The sequence below is a fragment of the Hypanus sabinus genome, chromosome 4, assembly GCF_030144855.1.
Source record: "Hypanus sabinus isolate sHypSab1 chromosome 4, sHypSab1.hap1, whole genome shotgun sequence".
In the NCBI taxonomy this organism is placed as follows: domain Eukaryota; kingdom Metazoa; phylum Chordata; class Chondrichthyes; order Myliobatiformes; family Dasyatidae; genus Hypanus; species Hypanus sabinus.
This window is the reverse complement of record NC_082709.1, coordinates 140,012,464-140,030,408: the sequence shown is the minus strand read 5'-3', so window position 1 is coordinate 140,030,408 and position 17,945 is coordinate 140,012,464. Positions and strand designations below refer to the sequence as shown.

Here is a 17,945-nt window from a genome sequence, read left to right as displayed (position 1 = left end):
AGCTTATGGTAAAAGAACCTTTAGGAGACAGAGATCACAATGTGATTGAGTTCATCTTGAAATTTGATAGGGAAAAAGTAAAGTCTGACAGAACAGTATTTCAGTGGAGTAAAGGATATTACAGTGGCATGAGTGAGAAGTTGGTCAAACTGAATTGGAAGATGCTAGCAGTGATGACAGCAGAGAAGAAATGGTGCGAACTTCTGGGAAAAATGAAGGTGGTGCAGGATTAATGTATTCAGAAAAATAAAGAAATACTCAAATGGCAAAATAGGACAAACGTGGCTGACAGGTCAAAGCTAATGTAAAAGTAAAAGAGAGGAAATACGAGGGGTGATTGATAAGTTCATGGCCTAGGGTAGAAGGAGTCAGTTTTAGAAAACATAGCACATTTATTTTTCAACATAGTTCCCCCCTACATTTACACACTTAGTCCAGCGGTTTTGGAGCAGATGGATCTTGGACCTCCAGAAAGTGTCCTCAGCAGGGGTGATTGATAAGTTTGTGGCTAAGGTAGAAAGAGATGAGTTATTAACTTCAAACCTTCTGCAAAATCACTCTAAGAGTTGAACTGCATGTGCATGTAACAAGAGCTGTGTAACTCATTTCCTTCTACCTTAGGCCACAAACCTATCAATCACCCATCTGTGGACAGTTTCTGGAGGTCCAAGATCCATATGCTTCTTGACTGTTGGACTAAGTGTGTAAATGTAGGAGGGGACTATGTTGAAAAATAAATGTGCTAGGTTTTCTAAAATTGACTCCTTCTAGCCTAGGGCACGAACTTATCAATCACCCCTCATATAACAAAGAAAGAAATAGTGAGAAGGCAGAGGAGTGGGAAGCTTTTTAAAAACCTACAGAGAGCAACTAAAAGAATCATGAGGAGGGAAAAGATGAAATATGAAAGCAAGTGAGCAAACAGTATCCAAGTCGACAGTAAAAGCTTTTTCAAGTATTAAAAAGTAAGAGATGGGAGTGAATATAGGACTACTAGAAAATGAGGCCAGAGAAATAATAACGGAGGACAAGGAGACAGCAGATGAACTAAATGGGTATTCTGCATCAGTCTTCACTGTGGAAGACACTAGCAGTGTGTCAGACATTGAAGGGTGTGAGGGAAGAGAAGTGATTGCAGTTACTATTACAAGGGAGAAGGTGCTCAAAAAAGCTGAAAGACCCAAGGGTGCAGAAGTCAGCTGGACCAGATGAACTGTGCCCTAAGGTTCTGAAAGAGGTAGCAGCAGGAATTGTGGTGGCATTGGTAATGATCTTACAAAAATCATTGGACTCTGGCATGGTGCCAGAGGACTAGCAAATTGCAAATGTCACTCCACTCTAAGACAATAGATAGGAGATTATGGACCATTTAGCCTGAACTCAGTGATTGGGAAGATGTTGGAGTCAATTGTTAAGGATGAGGTTGTGAAGTACTTGGTGACACAGGACAATTTAGAACAAAGTCAGCATGGTTTCCTCAAGGAAAAGTCATGCCTGATGAACCTGTTGGAATTCTTTGAGGAGATTACATGTAGGATAGATAAAGGGGATGTAGTGGATTTCAATATTTGGACTTTCAGAAGGCCTTTGACAAGGTGCCGCACATGAGGCTACTTAACAAGTTAAGAACCCATGGTATTACAGAAGAGTTACTGGCATGGTTAGAGCTTTGGCTGATTGGTATGAGATAGCAAGTGGGAATAAAAAGATCCTTGTCTAGTTGGCTGCCAGTGACTAGTGGTGTTACGCAGGGGTCGGTGTTCTTTTTATGCTGTATATCAATGATTTAGACAATGGAACAGATTGCTTTGTTGCCTAGTTTGCAGATGATATGAAGATTGGTGCAGGGGCAGGTAGTGGTGCGGAAGCAGGTAGGATGCAGAAGGACTTAGACAGATTAACAGAATGGGCAAGAGAGTGGCAATTGAAATACAATCCTGGAAAATGCAGGGTCATGCACTTTGGTAGTAGAAATAAATGTGCAGACTATTTTCTAAATGGGGAGAAAACCCAAAAATATGAGATGCAAAGGGACCTGGGAGTCCTCGTGCAGAAAATCCTAAAAGATTACTTTCAGTTGGAGTCGGTGGTGAGGAAGGCAAAGGCAACGTTAGCATTCACTTCAAGTCTAGAATGCAAGAGCTGGGATGGGGTGCTGAGGCTTTATAAGGCACTGGTGAGGCCTCACCTTGAGTACTGTGAACAGTTCTGGGCTCCTTATCCAAGAGAAGATGTCCTGGCAATGAAGGTCCAGAGGAAGCTCACAAGGATGATCTCGGGAATGAAAGGGTTATCATATGAGGAACATTTGACAGCTCTAGGACTGTACTCACTGGAATTTAGAAGAATGAGAGAGTATTTCATTGAAGCCTTTCAAATGTTGAAAGTCCTAGACAGAGTAAGATGTGGAAAGGATGTTTCCTATGGTGGGAAGACTAGGACAAGATGCTCAAGCCTCAGGGTAGAGGGGTGTCCATTTAAAACAGATGCAGAGAAATTTCTTTAGCCAGAGAGTGCTGAATTTGTGGAATGTAATACTACAAGCAGCTGTGAAGGCCATTTCATTGGACATATTTAAGGTAGAGGTTGATAGTTTCTTGATTGGACATAGTATCAAAGGCTACGGGGAGAAGGTCAGGTTATGGGGCAAAGGAAGGGAAAAGAGATTAACCATGATTGAATGGCAGAGTAGATTTGATGGGCCAAATGTGGTAATTCTGCTCCTGTGTCTTATGATCTTATGAGAAGATGAAATATGAAGGTAAGCTAGCCAATAATATCAAAATTTATACCAATTTTTTTCAGATATATAGAGGAAGAGAGGTGAGAGTAGATATTAGACCACTGGAAAATGATACTGGAGAAATAGTAATGGGGACAAGGAAATGACAGACAAATTGAATATGTATCCTGCACCAGTCTTCACAGTGAAAGACTCTAGCAATATGCAGGGAGTTCGAGGGTGTCAAGGGGCAAAAATGAGTGCCGTTGCTATTACTAGAGTGATGATGTTCTGGAAAGTGAAATGCCTGAAGGTAGGTAAGTCACCTGGACCAGGTGGATGACACCACAGGGTTCTAAAGTTGGCAGATGAAGAGATTGTTGTTTGTAATGATTGTTCAAAAATAATAATTTCTGGTATGGTTCCAGAGGACTGGAAAATTGCAAATATCACTTCTCTCTTCAAGAAGGAAGGAAGCAGAAGAAAGGAAATTAAAAGTCAGTTAGCCAAAGAGTGAGAATAAAGAGATCCTTTTTTGATTGGCTGACTGTAACTAGTGGTGTTCCACAGTGGTCTGTGTTGGGATGCTTCTTACGCTATATGTCAATCATTTCAATGAAGGAATTGATGGAATTGTGACCAAGGTTGCATTCAGTATGAAGATAGGTGGAGGGGCTGCTAATGTTGAGGAAGCAGAAAGGCTGCAGAAGGACTTGAAGATTAGGAGAATGGGAAAAGAGGTGACAGATGGAATACAGTGTCAGGAAATGCATGGTCATGCACTTCGTTAGATGGAACAAAAGCGTAGACTTTTCGAAGTGGGAAGGAAGTTCAAAAATCCTTCATGCAAAGGGATTTTTGGAGTCCTTGTGCAGGGCTCCCTAAAGGTTAATCTGCAGGTTGAAATGGTGGCGAGGAAGATGAATGCAATGTTGGCATTTATTTCAAGAGGACTAGAACATAAAAGCAAGGATGTAATTTTGAGGCTCTGTGAGGCACTGGTGAGGCCTTACTTGGAGTATTGTGAGTTTGTGCAGCAAAGATGGCCACTTTGAATGGCCTGGTAGGTCTGTCTCTATATTCACACTACAAGCAGGCCGTGCTACTAAGCTATTGAGTTTATTTCAAGCGAACAATTTGAAAACGGCTCTCTGAATTTTCTCCTTTTTTCTCCCCCACCCCCTGCCCCTCTTGGTTCTGAATCCTAGCAACAGTCAATTTTAGTTTCTGTAATTGGGTCAGACATAACAGCACAAAATGGCTTGGGCAAAAACAACAGATCCAGAATTAAAATTTCTTAACAGTTTTTCAACCAAATTGTATCTGATGTCACTGAGGGTATTAGCACCAATTATTTTCTTACACATGGCAGCTGTTCAAACAAATTGTATTAGCATTTTAGCCAGTTGTTCATTTTCAGTGCCAGCATCTACTTAGCCACATTTAATAAATATAATGATGTTCTACTTTGAACTGTTTTTACCAAGTCGATAAGCACTCCATCTATATTCATAACCAACATTCAAAAGGTTTAAAATTTGTTGAGCATTCATCCCTAGAAAAACAACAGTAGAGAAAGTAGCCATTTGGTGTATTCTTAATGTGGGTCATTTTGATAAATATCTCTCTTTTGCCCATAAGGCCACTGGCATTTAAGGCAGCAATGAAAGCCCTCCATCTCTGGTGGTGTTCACAGCTTTCTCCATTGTGTCAGTAGCTTCCTCTTGTTTTTCACTCCTGTCAGTCATAAAAACCTGGGTTGAGACTCAGGAATACAGCCTCACTCAGGTATAGGATTCTTCATTGCTTTTTGTTGTACCAGTCAGGTTTAGTAACCCTGAGCTGAACCCTGGAACCTGGAGGACTTTACTCTGCCTTCTACTCTTTGACCTGTTTGGTATGGGTGATCCTACTAAGAGCCAAAACATAAAGTCCTGACTCCAGCCAACATAGCTCCTTGGGTCATTGAGGTACGCAAGTTTCGGTATGAATATAGTAGGACTAGAAATTAGATAAGATGGAAAAAATAACAAAATGGAAAGATACGTTGATATTAGATGAAGAGGACTTGGACAAAGCCTGCTTGTAGTGTGAACATAGAGAGAGACCAGCCAGGCCATTCAAAATGGCCGACTTTGTTGCACAGACTCTTGGTAGAATTTAACATTATCATTAAACCTTTGCATTGTCTAGTCAAATACAGAAGTTTTTTTGACTATTAATTTCTGTTGAGGGAAATGCATCTGTAATTGTTCTATTAAGACTAAAAGCAGTTACTATTCTTGTGTTTTATTCCTGTTTTTGGCACTGTGACAAGACTGTCCAATCCAAGTGCAAGGTGCCACATAAATGGTATTTTTACACTACAGTAAAGCAGCTTCAGACAAAAACTGGATGTTAAACTACTTTTGTAATGAAGAAGTACTCCATTTTTGACACTGAGTTTGACTCACCACTAATGTATACATTGTCAATGGCAGAAAAGCAATTTCCTTGGGTACATCTAATGATAGAGGGGATCAGCCCTGCTTTTGTTTGCTTTTTGTTGAGTTCCTTTAGTAATTAACACCCAAGTCAGGACAGGAAAGGTAATATTTAAAGCCTTTGTTACGTTTCAACACTTTCTGGTTGAGGATTTATCTTCAAAAGAAATCTGTTTTTAATCTTAATGGCTTTCTGTAAGAGCAAGCTTACTTGTTAAAGTATTATATTTACAGGTTGAGTAGTGAGTCTGACTTGCTATAAAAAGTTAATGAATGTACCAGGAGAATAGGTACTGCACATGCATACTCCACAAAGTTTTAATTATAGAGCTAATCGCCAAACATTTTCAACATATATAATACAGATTGAGACAGACAGGAGGAGGTCATTCAGTCCATTAAGCTCATGGTGATCCCACAAAACATCATTCCAATTTCAAGGCCTTGCATCCTTTTCTAAACTGTAGAGTTTAGAAACAAGCACAATACATCATGAGGTTTAATCAGCTTTTGCTATTCTCCTCATTCACGAGCAATGGTGCTGATATTTTGCAACTCACCTACAGAACACTGAATAATTGTGGTGTGAACTTCTAGACTGAATATAAAGACTGACAAACAACAAATGAGCAGAAGGCAAGCTATGCAAATACGAAATGAATAAATAATTTTGAGAACATGAGTTGTTGAGACCTTAAAAGTCCATAGGTTGTGGAATCATTTCAGTGTTGAGATGAATTAAGCTAACTACAACAGTTCAGGAGCTTGAAGGTTGAAAGGTAATAACTGTTCCTGAAACTGGTTGTGTGGAAACTTAAGTTGGTTGTACCTCCTTCCCAATGGCAGCACTGAGAAAAGAACATGACTGAGTGATGGGGTCCTTGATGATGGATGCTGCTTTATTGAGTCAGCATGTCTTTTAGGTGTGCTTAATGTTGTGGAGGACTTTTTCCTGTGATGCACTGGACTGTATCTATTACTTTTTGTAGCTTTTTTCCCCCCATTCTTGGATATTGGTGTTTCCATACTGGTTCATGATGCAACCAGTTAAAATACTATCTACTGTGCTTCTTTGGAAGTTTATCAAAGTTTTCGATGGCATGCTGAATATGTGCAAGCTTTCAAGAAAGTAACAACATCCATGTATTGTTCCCAGGAAAGAACCTCTGCAGTAATAATGACTTGCAATTTACACTTAGGTGCCACTTCAGGTACACTGCACAACCCGTTAAAACATATATCTAAAGAGCGAATTTTGTGGAAGCAACTCAATGCATACAAGCTTGCAGACATGGTCAAGAGGTTCTGTTGTTGTTCAGACCAAATATCAGAGTGGGGAAGGAACGTGATCAAAGTGACTTTCAGATTGTCTAATTGTTGGTGCCAAGACAGGTGGTTTGAGTACCTCAGAAGCTGTTTCTCACACCATTTCTCCCACAATGGTCTCTAAAGTTTAAAGAAAATGGTGCAAAAACAAAATAAAAAAATTAATGACCAGTGAGCCGCAGTTCTGTGGGCAAATATACCTTGTTAATCTTGTTAAAGATCAGGGAGAATGGCCAGACTGGTTCAAGCTGACAGGAAGGCAACAATAGCTCAAATAACCACATGTTATAACAGTGGTGTACAGAAGAGCATTTCTGAATGCAGTACGTCAAACCTTGAAGTGGATGGTCACGACTATGGAAGACCACAAAAATATTTGATCACTTTATTTGATACAGAACGTACCTAATAACGTGGCCACTGAGTGTAAAATTACTGACCCTTTCCATCTCAAATCCTCTAAGGAGGACTGGCTGATGGACCTCTGGTTTCTTCCTACTGTAGTCAATAACCAGCTCTTTGGTTTTGCTGACGTTGCATGAGATGTTGTCATTATGGCTTCACTCAACCAGATTCTCAATCTCGTTCCTCTATGCCAATTTGTCACCACCTTTGATTTGGCCAACAGTGGTGCTGTCAGCAAAATTAAATATGGCATTGGAGCCTTGCTTATGTTCACAGTTCTAAGTATAAAGCAAGTAGAACAGGGGGCAAAGCAACAGCTTTGTGGTGCCCCTGCATTGATGGCAATTGTGGAGGAGATGTTGTTGTCAATCTGAACTGACTGGGGTCTGCAAGTGAGGAAATCAAGTATCCAATTTCACAAAGAGGCATTGAGGCCAAGGTCTTAGACCTTATTGATTAGATTCAAAGGATTAATAGTGTTGAAAGCTGAGCTGTAGTCAATGAAGAGCATCCTGATGTATGTACCTTCACTCTCCAGAATTTCCAGAACTGAGGAGACCCAATGAAATGGCACCTGCTCTTGACCTGTTGTGACGAGTAGGCAAGTTGGAACAGAACCAAGTTATTTATCAGGCAGAATTTGATATGCTTCTTTACTAACCTCTCCAAGCTCCTTATCACAAATCTAGTGCCAGTAAGTTGTCTGTGTCTATTTTTGCCTTGACCATTCTCACCACAACCTTCAATGATGCTGATACAAGCAAATTTAGCATCTTGACTGTCCCTCAAGGGTCTAAGTTGGGTTACTTCACCAGTGCCTGTTAGTTTCCCCCATACAGACAGTGCACTGAGCCTCAGCATGCTTGCTTTTTGACTGGCAATTCCATAGAAAATCACTCAGAAATCTTTCTTTTGGATCGGCTTGCTTCTGAATTTCACACCTGCAGGCTGCAATAAGGACACCGGAGCCAAATTGTGATAGGGGCAAATGCTGATGCAAATGACCTCTGCCTCCACCAGTGGACATCCTGAGGTGAGAGGCCAGAAGGGTATGCAGCACAACCCCACTCATCTGAAATTTCATGATGTAAGTCAGTGATAATAAAACTCATTCAGATTCTGAATTGAATACCGAATTTATTAGATTGGCAAATAGATTGTTTCTTTATTCTTTAGCTTATTGAGTATTATTTGGTAATTTAAGATAAAATGATATCTTAGGGATTTTTATTATTCTATTTGGACAACCATTTTTCTGATCATTGGGGACATGTAAAACAGATCAATGACCTTTGGGTAAGCTATCAGGGAAGACAAGGAGCAGAATGTTGGGGACAGTCATTTCAGGCATACTGGGCTCTCATGTCCCTTTAACTTCATGGGACAGTTTGACAGATAAACTCAAGTGATCAAAGCTGCAGATTTGCGGCTCTAAAATGTTGTTGTAGGAAGGGTGCAAATGCTCATTTTTGCATTTGCTACATGCAGCAGCTCTGACCAGGCTTATCATCAGCGGAGTGCCTCGGGCATGTGGTTCAGTATCGTAACTCATTTGCAGCACTTAATGTTGGGCGGGGCAACTTAATGGTAGGCTGCTCCTCTGCATGACGAGATGGATTGCAGCTGCAGCTGGTGCCATCAGACGACTTGCCACTGATTATTCGGAATTGCTATAAATGGTATAATTTTGAATACTGTGCTAGTGGAGAAGATACAAAATAGAATTTGTTACTGAAGGGGATGGATGTCCTCAGTAGAATGAAGAAAGTCAGGGTATGTATCTTCAAAGAGCACATCCTGTTAGTGAGAGATCGCTGTTTAGTGTGCCATGCAACAACCACTCGTCCATCAACAATAACTCATGAAAATGAAGTTCTCTATGACCTGCAAATTGTTCTCTATCAAATCTTGCCCTTTCCCTTTTTTAAAGGCACTGATTTATTTGATTCCACTTCATTTCTAGCCATTAGGAAGATGGTACAGGAGCCTTAGGACTCACACCACCAGGTTCAGGAACAGTTATTAACCCTCAACCATCAGGCTCCTGAACCAGAGGCAATAATTTCACTCAACTTCACTTGCTCCATTACTGAACTGTTTCCACAACTTATTGACTCGTTTTTGAGGACTCTTCATCTCATGCTCACAACATTTATTGCTTATTTATCATTTTTTTCTTCAGTTTTCTATTTGCACAGTTCATTGTCTTTTGTATATTGTTGTCCCGTCTTTTGCATATTGTTGGTGCAATCTTTCATTGATTCTATGATGGCTATTGGATTGATTGAGTCTTCCCACAAGAAAATGAATCTCAGGATTGTGCATGTTGACATACTGTACATAAATTTACTTTGAACTTTAAGGTTAATCCCATATCCTAATAACCTGCTGACTGAAAAATGTGTTCTTGTTGCATTTGTTTCTTTTATACAAAATTTTATATCTGTGCCTCAAGAAGCCAGCTTTCATAGTTGTAGAGCCTCACCACCTGGGACATGCCCTTTTCTCATTATTGCCGTTGTAGAGGAGTATAGGAGCCTGAAGACCCACATCCAATGTTTTAGAAACATCTTCTTCCCTTCTGTCATCAGATTTCTCAATAGTCCATGAACCCACAAATACCACCTCAGAATTCCTCTTTCACATTATTTATTTTCTTTCTTGTAACTAATTGTAATTTTTATACCTTGCACTGTACTGCTACTGCAAAACAACAAAATTTGCTAGACTATATCAGTGATAATAAACCTGATTCTAATTAAACCATCTACCAACAGGAAAAGGTTGCCTCCATCTAATTTAACTAAATCAGTCTGATGTGTCTTCATTAAACTTCCTCCATTAAGAACCAATTCAAGTTCTCTTGCCTAACATTTTACTTGAAATCTTTGGTCTCTGGAATAATTCCAGCTAACACTTAATTCACCCTTTCTACATATACACATCCTTTCTAAAGTATGCTAACTAGGATTAGATGGAAAATGTCAACTATGTCCCATATGCAATGCTCTCCCTACATTCTTTAAATATACACTTGAATCCTTCCAACTCTGCTATTCCTTTGAACTGTCTGTTTCATTTTTCATGTTTCTCTTCATATGTTCCACCAAATCACCTTTGGGAGGTGACTTGATAGAGGTGTACAAAATGACTAGAGGTATAGATGGAGTGGAGTTGTTAAGGATAGCAATTAAATACTTTGTTAACTACAGTTTTTTTTCTGGCAAACAATCATCACAATTAATGGTCTGTGATTTCCATTTGGACTTGGAGGCAATTCACTGTGGCAGAGCCTTGGCAGGCAAGGCAGTGGACGGTGGAAGAGCATGTGAGATCGGGCACAGGCCGAATGAAAGGCATGGGATCCAGGCTCCAGATGCAACTGAGCACATCGTGCAGACGGAGATTTACAGGCTGCATCAAACCAGCGTATCCAAGCAGCAGAACCTGTTATTTGGATGGAGAGTTAAGCACTGGGCCAGATTGGATAGGTCATGGTGTTGAGGCCTGAGGCGAGATGCAGGCCAGTTCAGATTGCTACTTGAAGTGGTAAAATGTTCGGATGGAGAAGGGCCAGATTGAAAAGGTCAGTGTGTCAGGGCCCGAAGCGAGGTGCAGGCCAATTAAGATCGCTGCACTGAACCATGGAACTCTCTTGTGGACTTCAGTTCAGAAATACAATCTGCTTGTGGTTACTGTTTGCATGAATATTTTATAATTGCACATTGAGTGTTAGTCAGTCTTTTTCTCCCCATATACATGGAGTTTGTTTTTGGGTTTCTTTGTTTTGTGGCTGCCTGTTGGGAGATGAATCTCAAGGTTGTATTATGTATAAATACTTTGATAATAAAAATGTACTTTGAACTTTAGATAGCCAGAGACTTTTTCCCAGGGCGGAAAAGGCTAACACAAGGGGCCATAATTTTAAGGTGACTGGAGGACAGCAGAGGGAATCTCAAAGGCAAGTTCTTTAAATAATGAGTGGTGGGTGCATGGAATACCCTGCCTGGGCTGGTAGTAGAGACAGATACATGAGGACCATTTAAGATACTCTTTGATAGGAACAAGGATGATAGAAAAATGGAGATCTATGCAGGAAGGAAGGGTTAGAAAAATGAAAGTCCTGCAGTGAACACGCACGCCGTGCTGCTTCTATGTGAGTACTATTCTTTTTCTTCTTGGTGGCGAAGGGTGTACGTTTGTAAGATGGTGTGGAAACCTTGAGGGTTCATGGCAGGACATCTCTTCCTTTTAGAGTTCTTCTCTGGCTTCTTTTACAAAGAGAACTGGCTTGGAAATCTTTTCTCCTTTCCAATTTAGTGCTTTGAGTCTGAAGGTAATATCAGCATTGCTCTCATTGACTCCAGTAAATCTCCTGTTTAAGTTTCAGCACTACCTTTTGATGATGAAACTCTAACATCTATCAGTAAACAAGTGCCCAAGCAAACATATTCCCAATCAGAGATAACAAATCTGATTCTGATGGAGCTTCTTGCCTAAATGACAACAATCTCATGTTAGAAACGTGAAATTTGAATCTGATACAACGTTCTTGTCTTTATAGTCAGCCAACATACTGGGAATCAAGAACAATTATTCCAGCTATTTCTTCAAGGACTTGCTCATCTTTATTTGAGGAGAAAGAAATCCATTAGCACTGTTTTTGAAAGAAGCAAGAATGGGGCTTTGATGTAGACCTTTGTCTCCTCAAGCAACAGGAGTGTAACCAATTTTCAAAAACTGAAATGGGGTTGATTCAAGAAAGTATAGGCCAATGGGAGTTATATAATTTTTCAGCTATTGGAGAGGATTCTTAGGGATAGGATTGGCGTGCATTTGAAAAATATGGCATCATAGTGACAGTCAGAATGACTTAGTGCAAGGCAGGTCATGGAGTATTGTTAGCTGTTATGATTGCCCCAGTACTGGAAGGATGTCGCGAGTTTGGAGAGGGTGCAGGTTACCAGGATAAGAAAGTATGAGATACAATATTATAGACATAGAAAAACCTACAGCACAATACAGGCCCTTTGTCCCACAAAGCTGTGCTGAACACGTCCTTACCTTAGAAATTACCTAGAGTTACCCATAACCCTCTATTTTCTGAGCTCCATGTACCTGTCCAGAAGTCTCTTAAAGACCCTATCATTTCCGCCTCCACCACCGTCGCCGGCAGCCCATTCCACACACTCACCACTCTCTCACTAAAATAAAACTTCCGCTGACATCTCCTCTGTACCTACTTCCAAGCAACTTAAAACTGTGCCCTCTCGTGCTAGCCTTGGGTTGAATAAGCACGGGTTGTTGTTTTTCTTTTCTAACTTGTCAGAGGCTGAGAAAGTTGTATAAGATTATGAGAGGTGTGGACAGGGTAGATGGTCAGAATTCTTTTCCCAGGATTGATATATCAAATACTAGTGGACATAGATTTAAGGTGAGGCAGGAAAGTTTAAGGGAGATTATTTTTAAAAGTGGTGCATGTCTGTAATGGACTTCTAGGTGTAGTGGTGGAAGCAGGTACGATAGCGGTGTTTAAAAGTTTAATATAGCCATCTGAATATGAATGGAATGGAAAAATATGGGAGATTTACAGACAGAACAAGCTTAGTTTAATTTGACATCATATTCAGTGCAGATATTGTCAGTGGAACAGCACGTTCTGTTTTCTTTAAATACTGTTAAATGTGGGGTGGAAGTGGGAATGGGAAGAGATGTACCTACCCAGGATAACTTGTAAAAGTTGTAATTTATTACATTTTGCTTGAAACATTACAAGCAAATGAAATACATAGGTATTATGACTGCAGCGTGGTTGTCAGGACCACAAATTTTGATTTGCAATTCAAATGACCTGACAAATCCATCGAAGTTGAAAGATCCCATTCACCAGTTTTAATTTGTAAGTGAAAATTAATTCAACAACTTGCTTGCCCAGGCTAGCAAATTTAGCATACTTTTGAAGATCTGCTTCCACTGGAATAAGTGCGCTTGTAATGGAGATTTATACCGATAGCATGCATGAGAAGCTTGGATACTGAGATCAAATGGACTTTTAAATTGATAAATTCAACAAAATGAAGAGATTAGTCTGAAATATTTTAGGATTTCCATCCATTAAACTTTGTACAACCCACTAGTGTTTCTGAATAGCTTTATACTTTCTAAGGGAATTTGAAAAAATATATAAATATCTGTAAGGAAGCTCTATGAAACAAATGCAAAATATACATGAGTTAAAATATTCCTTCACGTGAAAGCATTTGTGGTAAATGGGTCTTGACTTTGTTATGCACAAAAAATTCCTACATTGAGAATATTTTCTATTATATGATAAATGTAAGAAAAATATTCTTTTGTAGATACAGTACATCAACTAATTGTCAAAGAACTAATTGTTATAGGAAAACATTTCAGATTGTCTGCAGCAGGCTTGGATCATAAAACCTATTAAATCCTTAGGAACCTGAATGCTGAAACATGTGCTTAAGAACCAAAGTATCTGAATAAAGCAACAGAGAATGCTCGTGGTGCAGGAGCAACTATTTGGCCTTCAGTCCATTCTAGTTCTGTGTAAGAATAATCCAATCATTCTCACACTTCAGCCCTGCAAATTTTCTTTTTCCCCGATACAGCTCCCCTTTGAAAGTTACTGTTGACACTTTTCCTGCCATTCCTTGTGATACATTCCAGACCCTGACCACTGCTCCATAAAACTGTGGTTGTTTTACAAACTGCCTTCCTTCTCTGCTCCCTATTTCTTGGATCTCTTTGCCGATGAGAATATTTTCTCTTGCTCTGCTTTAACTCTTTATTTTGTGTTTCTAAGTTGATAAATTCAACAAAATTAAGAGATCGATTTGAAAGAATTGGATTGTGCAAACAATAACAGTTAGTCAACAGCAAGGTTGCGTTAATCTATCTTGTACACACAAAGAGAAAACTTCCCAGCCCAAAGAGACAAATGAAAGCTGGGATTAGAGATGTATTGGGAAGTGGTTGATGATGATAATAATAATAAATTATAAGCTTTGCCCAAGGCATCCAAAACTTCAGCATTATTGTTTTTTTTTCATTACTTAGTAATTTCTATAGTAAGAGTCCTTTTTCCCTAAAAGGCTTCCAATTTTAAACCTTTTAGGATTGAGGTTAGGAAGTATTTGAGGATTATTTTAAAAATCAGCTATGGATCTCTAACTCAGCAAATACATTTGTCTTGCCTGCAATAATGGCACCGTAATGATTATAGAGATCAGCCTAAATAATTCCATTCTACAGGAATAAAGAAATATATACAACAACTGTTAGAAGTTAGGTACAAAGCTATTTACAGATTATCTTAACTTATATAGGCTACCAGAACTATAATTCCTCAGGTGTCTAAGTACAATAGATATTCTAGTAACATCACTCACCTCTTTCATTCTTACACTTTCACATTCTCAATTTGACTTCAACTGGTGTGAACCCAGAAAAAAAATCCTAGGTTTGACTAAAAAGTAAAAAGTTTGACTAAAAAGTAGATCAATCTACATTTGTCCCTTTTGTAAAAAAGGGAAGCTAGATCAGCAAGTCCTTTTACCTTTAACATTTTATGCTCGTTATCTTGTGATGATTTGCTTTAAAGATTTTTTTATTCTGCCATCAATTTACAGCAGTAGGAATATGAATGCAGAATGATTTGTTTTTTTTTAAATCTTATTGCTATTCACAGAAATATCCCAACAGCTCTTCATGATAATAATTGTTGTTGTGACAGTACATTTGACTATCAGCATACACACTAGTTCACACTATCAGCAACACTGTAATAACTAGCAAGTTACCTTTTGATGTCGTTTGGAGAGGGAACTTAGTGCAGTATGTCAAGAAGATTCTCTGTTCTGAATAGTCCCATGTGGTTCAGACCTCAATTGAACAAATGCACCTCCGGCACTGAACTCTACTGCACTGAAGTGAAAGATTACAAAATCCACAACTTTCTGACTCAGAGGTGTTACTAGCTCAGCATAGTTGAAACCAGAGAAAGGAGGATTTTCCGATATAAGCAAATACCACTATGCATTTGAACGTCAATTTAATCTTTTAAGTGTGGGACTAATTCTCCTTTATGTTAACTATTTATATTTTCCATTATTAAAACCATACCTTTGGAATCATTATTTCCAGTTTACTCCAGAAATATGACTGTAATGATGTTTACTGCTAAGCAGAAACTTTAAGATAGTAAAGATATGACAGAAATGTTCACAATTATTCACGATGAAACATGATTATTTTCATCGTGTCAAATGTTGTACCACTTATATTAAACAGTTATGATTAAATGTAATGTTTTACAGGGTATAGAATTTGCTTTCATTAAAGTTTAACTTCTGTCTGCTATCCAAAATCTATTTGGTATCTTCCTGTCCCAAACACTTATTGGGACAGGATACCCAGGAATGGAGAACTCCTTTGGCTACAATGTCACCACCACACTGGACAATTGTATTTCTCGTTTTTCATTCTAACATAGGACGACATTTGTCTCATTGGATCTATGATAATTATTAGAGCATGTCCATCAATCCTCATCCCCGAAATCCCTTTCACTCACTTTTTCTACACACGCCCATTAACTTTCAACCAATTTACACCGGGGGGTGGTTTACATAAATCAATTAACCTATGAACATGAACTTTAGAACATGGGAGAAAATCAAAGAACTGGGGAAACCCCAACATAGCCATAGGGAGAATATGTAGACTGTCTTCAAAAGGCATTGAAGTCAGGATTGAATTTAAGTAGGCAACATCTTAATCCCTGTGGCATTGTGCTGGTCCATTATCCTGACTTGGAAATGTACTGCTGAATCCTCATTGTGACTGGGTCAAGATCCAAGAGTCTTAACCTAATGGTATGACTAATAATTGGAAAAGTTTTGGATAACTCACCATCATGTTCTATGAGTAAAAGACTAAGAATAATCAGAATCAGATTTAGTATCACTATCTTATATGGCGTGAAATCCGTTGTTTTGTGACAGCAGTACAATGCAAAGACACAAAATTACCATAAATTACAAAATAACTAGTGCAAAAAAGAGGAATAAAGAGGCAATGTTCATGGACCTTTCAAATCCAATACAGGAGGGGGAGTGGCTGTTTCTGAACCAGTTGAGTGTGGGTCTTACAGCTCCTGCGCTTTCTCCCTGATGGTAATAATAAGAAAAAGGCATGTCCTAGATGGTGAGGGTACTTGGCTTTGGGTGACACCTCCCTGAGGCACTGCCCCTCGACGATGTCCTCAGTAGTGGAAAGGTTTGTACCTGCAATGGAGCTGTTTGAGTTTACAATGCTCTTCAGTCTGTGGTAACCCCGTGCAGTGATGCAACCAGTTAGAATGCTTTCCACTATATATGTATAGAAAAGTTTAAGGATCTCTGGAAATGTTTTTGATCTCCTCAAACTTCTAAAATGGAGCTGCTAAAACCCTTTTTCATGATTGCATTAATGCATTGGGTTTATGAAGATATTTATTCTGTAGTGTCTTTAAAAAGCCAAATGTTTAGCGGCTATGGAGAAATTCTATTTGTATTAGGGTAAATAAAATTGATTCTTCATCACGTCTATCATAGACACAAAATCTCTGATATTTTCAAATTTAATGGAGCCCTGTAAAGCAGTGGGACCTGATCAGTGGCTGAAGGAGTGGAATGAGGAATAGTGCTTAATGCAATGCTTTACAGCACCCAACGTAAGGTCAGGGTTCAATTCCCACCAGTCTGTAAGATGTCTGTATGTTCTCCCCATGACCATATGTTTCCTCTGGGTGTTCTACAGATGTACAGTTAGTTGTGGGCATGCTATGTTGGTGCTGGAAATTTGGCAACATTTGCGGACTGCCCAGCGTAATTCTCACTGATCTAGTTTGATGCAAACAGTGCACTTCACTGTATAATTCAATGCTCCTATAACAAAAAAAAATTAATCTCTTTAAGGAATGATATGGTGGTGCTTGAAGAAGCCCGACCTGTGAATGCAGGTGGAAAGGTGAATGATACTGTGGAATGTAACCCTAATTTAATTTAGTTTGTTTCTTCAGAACTTTCCCCCTGACAATTTGGCAGATCTTCTCCCAGTCAGGTGAAAGATCCTCCTGCACATAGCTGAAGGGAGAATGGTGGTGAGAACAGGGTGGTTGTAGCCAGAGTAAAAAGTTGAAGAACAGGGTTGAGGAAGGAGAATGGGGCCAGTCAGATTAGGAGGAGAGATATTTATAGCTTTGATTCGTATGTCTGAAAGGTGCTCCCCAAAAATCCTGCAGTAAAATAACTCAGTGATCCAGACCTATTACATATTCTAAGGCTAGGGAGACATGCTTGACAATAATTAAGAACAGACATTCTATAAAGATTGTGCAATCTTATTAGAAAAGGTTTTAGCAACCAATATGTTTCCTGAGAATAGCACGGTTGATCTGAACCACAATTGATTTTAACAAGTCAATGGTTTGAAGATTGACCAGACTTAAATCTGGAAATCATACTTGCAGATAGTGCACATCAGGAACATTATAATTTGCCTTGAAGCATCTTCTAATGTTACTCCATCAAGCAGGAATTCTTATTCCTGGAGACGATAAGTGAGACAGCCCTTCACAACCTCTACTCGGCAAGTGAATATGCTGAACCCCTGAATGCATACGTATCCTATTTTAATGGTTCGAGTTCTTTGAAAAAGATCAAAAAGCCAGGAAGTTAAAGATGAGTTCTGATAACAGTAGGTTTTTCTGCCAGCCAGTGCTCTCCCCCTAAGTGCTTTAATTTGCTGTTCATAAACTAGAAGATAAACATCTTTTTCCTAGAAGGAAAATCACTTTTTATTGTCAACATTTGACATGGACTCTACAAAAAAGGCCATGGATGTGATAACTACTTCTAGAGGAAATGGGAGGAAACAGTCCTTCAAATGCTAGCTGTGGTGAAATTAAAATTCCATTTGTTAATCTTAGTTTTGTGTTTTCTGTA

The 17,945-nt window shown here is 39.1% G+C and overlaps 1 protein-coding gene across 1 annotated transcript in view; it reads right to left on the bottom strand.

Moving 5' to 3' along the window:
- LOC132392363 (cell surface glycoprotein CD200 receptor 1-B-like) overlaps nt 1-14,827 on the bottom strand; it is a 57,523-nt gene extending 42,696 nt beyond the window's left edge. The window contains exon 1 of the mRNA XM_059966184.1: nt 14,760-14,827. The gene's annotated coding sequence lies outside the window, so the exon portion shown is untranslated. The remainder of the gene's footprint in view (nt 1-14,759) is intronic.
- Nucleotides 14,828-17,945: the final 3,118 nt, after the last annotated feature.